The sequence below is a fragment of the Neophocaena asiaeorientalis genome, unplaced genomic scaffold (genome assembly GCF_003031525.2).
Source record: "Neophocaena asiaeorientalis asiaeorientalis breed wild unplaced genomic scaffold, Neophocaena_asiaeorientalis_V1.1 scaffold223, whole genome shotgun sequence".
Lineage (NCBI taxonomy): Eukaryota > Metazoa > Chordata > Mammalia > Artiodactyla > Phocoenidae > Neophocaena > Neophocaena asiaeorientalis.
In genome coordinates, this window is record NW_020175045.1 from 3,882,026 (window position 1) to 3,888,282 (window position 6,257).

Here is a 6,257-nt window from a genome sequence, read left to right on the forward strand (position 1 = left end):
TTTTGCGGTACACGCGCCTCTCACTGTTGTGGCCTCTCCCGTTGCGGAGCACAGGCTCCGGACGCGCAGGCCCAGCGGCCGTGGCTCACGGGCCCAGCCGCTCCGCGGCATGCGGGATCTTCCCGGACCGGGGCACGAACCCGCGCCCCCTGCATTGGCAGGCGGACTCTCAACCACTGCGCCACCAGGGAAGCCCTCTTAGCGTGTTTTATGCAGTCATCTGGAATGACAGGGGCTGCCAGGTGTTTGCTCCCACGACCATGAGAACTCCAGGCTGCATCTCGGGACAGGCCAACCTGACCCGCCGCCCTCCGAGCCTGGGCCCTGCAGAGAGTGGGCAAGGAAGGGGCCCTGCTGGGCTGGCCCGGACGGGGCGGATACACACTTTCCCACACACCGTGCACTTCCTTATGAGGCTCAGAGAGGTGCAATGACTTGCCCGCGGTCACACAGCAGCTGGGGGTTGGAGCTCAGGTCCCCTCAGCCGGCGGCGGCTCGTTTGACCTTGCAGCCCCGACGGCCTAAGCTGACACCCGCCCCGCACACACTGCCCGACAAGGGCCGTGCTGTCCAGCACCGGCCCCGCTGCCCCCCAGGCCCTCGGACTGCGGCTCTCCGGGCCTTGTGGCCCTAGCCCCTGGCTTCCTGGCCACCAGCAGCCCGCTTGCCGTGCCCGCTGGCCCTTGGTTCTAAAGTGGGCGCTCCCCCAGCTCCCCAGCGTGTGCTCCCCTGGCTGCCCCGTCCTCAGTCCCCTCCCTGGCTCTCGAGCCCACTGACTGCTGGCCGCCAGCCCCGAGGTCCCCGGGTCCCAGGCCCCCACCGCCACGGCTGGCTCCAGCTGCCCTTCCCTGTCTCCACCCACAGCGGCTCAGGGAGCCTGTGTCCCTGTCCAATTCTGCAGCTCTCTGCCGTCTCCGGCCCAAGCCTGTCTTCCCAAGGACCACGGGACCGGGCCAGGCTGCCCAGTCTGACGGTGCAGGCGCCAGCCTCCCTCGGAGGCCACACGGTATTCAGACGTGGGGCCAGAGACGTGTGTGGGAGCCGTCGGGAGAGGGCCAGTGCTGTCCAGCCCGCTGGTCCCTTTGTTTGAGACCTCCCCACCCCCCGACTCTGTGGCTCTCTCAGCTCACCCGTCGGAGGCAAGAAGCTTCCATGTGGCCACACGGCCTCTCCCACCCGAGGCCCTGGCCAGCCCAGCACCCTCTCTCTGGCCAGGAGTCTGCTGGCCTCTCTGTCAGAGGTGAGGGGACTCAGGAAGCAGAGGATGGGACACCTGGAGGGCCAGAGCGTGAGGACGAGCCCAGCCCTTTCCTAGATGTCGAGATGTGGGAGGTTTCTACAAAGCTCTCCCCACCTGACTCCCCACGAGTGGAGCCAGCCTGGAGAGGCTGTTCCTGTGTCGGGGCAGCCAGACCCAGTGGTCATGGGAATGGTCCGAGTCCAGTGCCCGGGCCGAGTCACGGAGCCCAGCTCTTCCCTCGGGCCTCAGGGACATGCCTGACACCCATGTCTGACACCCACGGGCTGCTCTGGCCCGTGTCCTGGGCCCAAGACCCTGGCATTCTCTGCCCAAGTGGCCGAGTGACTTTCTTCCTCGCCGGTCCCCTCCTGAGCGGCCAGGCTGCTGGGACTAAGGGGTGGCCAAGGGTGGCTTTTTGTCGGGGCGCAGCTGGGTGTGGTCACTGGGAGTGTGGTGTCCAGCCCGGGTTCACACGTCCACACATGATGAGGGACCAAGCAGGAGTGGGTGTCTTGGGAAGGGAAAGCTTTAGGCCACGTTGCGTCAGGGACTCCAGAACTGGAATATGACATCCAGGCCACGTAGGGATTTGTCCGGTGGGAGGATGGACCAGTGTTATTTACGTTCATCCTGGTGTGTAACTTCCAGTGTTTGGACGTAGAGCACGGGGGCGTCTCTGCATTCTTGGTCCAAAGGGGTTCCAGTGGAAGTCACACCTGCGTCACCCCCCGGGAGCCCCAGCCTGGGGGTCTGCCTGGAGTCCAGGCTGGGGAAGTGGCGCACGGGGGGCAACGTTGAGGGTTTAGACTTCACCCCCAAGGGCCATAGGAGCCTCTCCCCGATCCGGAAGGACACCGAAACTCAGAGAATTCAGGCAACTCGGCAGAGGCCACACAGCACATCTGCACGCAAAGGAGTGGAGGGCAGGGTCCTTCCTCTCCTTCCTGGCACAGCCTCATTTCTGCACGAGTGCAGCTCTGGAGCCCAGTCTTCTAACCGTTAGTGGTGTCCTCGAAGTGCGCCCTATGATTTATTAATACTGGGTTGGAATACTTCAAAGTCCCGTGGCTGCTGTGTCAGGATCTGGCCCTGATGGAAGACTGATGCTCAGAGAACAATTTGCCTCCCATCAAAAATGCATAACGGTGCTGGGAATGGCCACGAGACCTGCATTACGTCCAACACGCGCCCCCGCCACTGTCAGGGATGAGCGTGCAGCCTGGCGCCCATGTGGCCCGCGGAGACGCAGGCCCTGGCTGGCTTGTAGCGTCTGGGAGGGTGCAGCCTCCGAGCCCCTGGTCAGGGCAGGACACTGGGCTCCAGTCCTGCTCTGGCCCCACAGAGGCGGGAGGGCAGCTGGCACAGTGCTCAGGGCTCCCCACTGGGAGCCTTTAAAAAGGCTTTAGGCAAAATGGATGAAGGAATTTTCTAGGGCAAGGGTGTGCCATCCACTGAGGCAGCCACTGGCCACATCTGGCTATTGAGCTCTTGGAATGTGGTCAGTGCGACTGAGGGACTGACTTTTAATTTAATTTAATTTAAAAAAGGTTTTTTGGCTGCTTTGGGTCTTCGTTGCTGTGTGCAGGCTTTCTTTAGTTGCGGCGAGCGGGGGCTACTCTTAATTGCGGTGTGCGGTCTTCTCATTGCAGTGGCGTCTCTTGTTGCGGAGCATGGGCTCTAGGTGCGTGGGCTTCAGTAGTTGTGATGCACGGGCTCAGTAGTCGTGGCGCATGGGCTTCGTTGCTCTGCGGCATGTGGGATCTTCCCCGACGAGGGCTCGAGCCTGTGTCCCCTGCATTGGCAAGCGGATTCTTAACCACTGTGCCACCAGGGAAGCCCCTCATTTAATTTTAAGTAACTTAAATTTAAACATTGACAGTGCAGGTCCAGGGTGAAGACAAAGTTTCTGGTGGGGTGTGGACTACACAGGTGTGGGCATTTGTCAGAACTTACGTACTGGTACCTTTAGGACTTGTGCGTTCCACTGTGAGTAAATTTGACCTAAAACAGATGGATCTTGAACTCTAGTTGGAGATGTATATGTGGCAGTGTTTGGATTGAAGTCTAATAATATCTGCAACCTAAATGCATCCAGGAAAAAATGGTGGACCAATGGACGGGTAGCAGGTAGATAGGTGGACAGGTTTGTGGTGAGAAACATGCAGCCTGTGTTAACTGAAATCTGGGCAGTGAATAAAAGCCTCGAGTGTGATCGAGGTCCAGGGGTCTCCTGCGACTCCTCCGCGATACCCGGCCCGGCACAGAGTAAGCGTCCAGCCTGTGCATGTGAGCTTGATGGGGGACAGGACAGTCTGGGCAGGATGTGCTTCGGTCGGGGTGGGTGGGGTCAGGCGACTGGGCACCCGGGGAGCCGTTGGAGGCTCTGGCAGTACCTGGGGGGTGGGGCACATTCCAGACACTGTCATTTCCAGGCCCAGAATGGGGCGGCCTTCCTCTTCCTGTGGCCTCTGCTCATAAGTCCGGTCAGTTGGGGCATGGCCGCTGAGGGGCCAGTCACTCACCAAAGGGCTCGGGGTATCTGAGTGGCCTTGGCTCTGCTGTCGCTCACCCTGCTTTGCAGCAAATGCCATTTGCAAGGCAGGTCGCCGCCCTCTACAGTTTGTCTCCTCCTTAGCAGACCCAGCGAGGACCTTTCCTCGGCAACCCAGGTGTGGAGGAAGGTGGCCAAACTCCAGACTGTTCGAAGCCGGCTGAGCAGCCTCCGAGCCCCTGGTCAGGGCAGGACACTGGGCTCCAGTCCTGCTCTGGCCCCACAGAGGCGGGAGGGCAGCTGGCACAGTGCTCAGGGCTCCCCACTGGGAGCCTTTAAAAAGGCTTTAGGCAAAATGGATGAAGGAATTTTCTAGGGCAAGGGTGTGCCATCCACTGAGGCAGCCACTGGCCACATCTGGCTATTGAGCTCTTGGAATGTGGTCAGTGCGACTGAGGGACTGACTTTTAATTTAATTTAATTTAAAAAAGGTTTTTTGGCTGCTTTGGGTCTTCGTTGCTGTGTGCAGGCTTTCTTTAGTTGCGGCGAGCGGGGGCTACTCTTAATTGCGGTGTGCGGTCTTCTCATTGCAGTGGCGTCTCTTGTTGCGGAGCATGGGCTCTAGGTGCGTGGGCTTCAGTAGTTGTGATGCACGGGCTCAGTAGTCGTGGCGCATGGGCTTCGTTGCTCTGCGGCATGTGGGATCTTCCCCGACGAGGGCTCGAGCCTGTGTCCCCTGCATTGGCAAGCGGATTCTTAACCACTGTGCCACCAGGGAAGCCCCTCATTTAATTTTAAGTAACTTAAATTTAAACATTGACAGTGCAGGTCCAGGGTGAAGACAAAGTTTCTGGTGGGGTGTGGACTACACAGGTGTGGGCATTTGTCAGAACTTACGTACTGGTACCTTTAGGACTTGTGCGTTCCACTGTGAGTAAATTTGACCTAAAACAGATGGATCTTGAACTCTAGTTGGAGATGTATATGTGGCAGTGTTTGGATTGAAGTCTAATAATATCTGCAACCTAAATGCATCCAGGAAAAAATGGTGGACCAATGGACGGGTAGCAGGTAGATAGGTGGACAGGTTTGTGGTGAGAAACATGCAGCCTGTGTTAACTGAAATCTGGGCAGTGAATAAAAGCCTCGAGTGTGATCGAGGTCCAGGGGTCTCCTGCGACTCCTCCGCGATACCCGGCCCGGCACAGAGTAAGCGTCCAGCCTGTGCATGTGAGCTTGATGGGGGACAGGACAGTCTGGGCAGGATGTGCTTCGGTCGGGGTGGGTGGGGTCAGGCGACTGGGCACCCGGGGAGCCGTTGGAGGCTCTGGCAGTACCTGGGGGGTGGGGCACATTCCAGACACTGTCATTTCCAGGCCCAGAATGGGGCGGCCTTCCTCTTCCTGTGGCCTCTGCTCATAAGTCCGGTCAGTTGGGGCATGGCCGCTGAGGGGCCAGTCACTCACCAAAGGGCTCGGGGTATCTGAGTGGCCTTGGCTCTGCTGTCGCTCACCCTGCTTTGCAGCAAATGCCATTTGCAAGGCAGGTCGCCGCCCTCTACAGTTTGTCTCCTCCTTAGCAGACCCAGCGAGGACCTTTCCTCGGCAACCCAGGTGTGGAGGAAGGTGGCCAAACTCCAGACTGTTCGAAGCCGGCTGCAACTGGTGGGACCATCCAGTTTCTTCCTGTGTTTTCCAGGGCCAAGGGGGCAGGATGACCCTACCTTCAGGGGCCACCCTCCAGCCAGTCCGCTCCCCCGAGCATGTAGGACAAACCCCAGACAGGAACCGGCCCCCTGGGATCAAGTTCCCTGAGAGTCCTTGGAGGGCATGTCCAGTCCAGTCCTGACTGCCAGACTCCCTTGAGCCTCCTGGGGCCTCCTGTCTCCACTGCCGCCCGCGTCCGGGGGCTGCAGCACGTGGGGCCCCCTCAGGTGCCGTCCTCGTCCCACCTGGCAGGCAGGTGTCTGCGGGGATGGGACCCCCTCTCCTCTGCCCATTCTCTGCTGGCAGGTGGGAACATAGGCAGGCGGACACTGAGACTTGGAGCCTCGAGACTCCCGCAGGCTGCTCTGCTCACCCCCGGGAGACAGCCACCCACCCCTTGCGCAGCCAGGGCCACAGTGCTGGGTTTAGGAGGCCTGTCCATCCCACAGGCCTGTGCACTTACTTGCCTAGAAGCCCCGCTGGCCCTCAGGGGAGAAAGCTCGGCCCGGGGGTGCAGGTGTCCGGGACACATGTCCCTCAGGCGTCCCCCCACCAGAGCTCAGGCCCACAGTCAGCCTGGTCTGACATCACCCACCCCTCTTTGACTGTCCCCGGGTGGCTGCAGGCGCCGCCCCACCTGAACCTGGAAGAGGCACGAGGGCCACAGGGGACCCAGAAGCCCTGTGCCTGTTTGAGGAGGCCACAGACACCTGCTTCTAAGTCCAGGGACCCCACGGGAGCTACACGAGGAGCTGGGTTTTCAACAAAGCTGAGCCAGTGAGCTCCCCACCCAACCCCGTCCCACCCACCCGACCCTGCT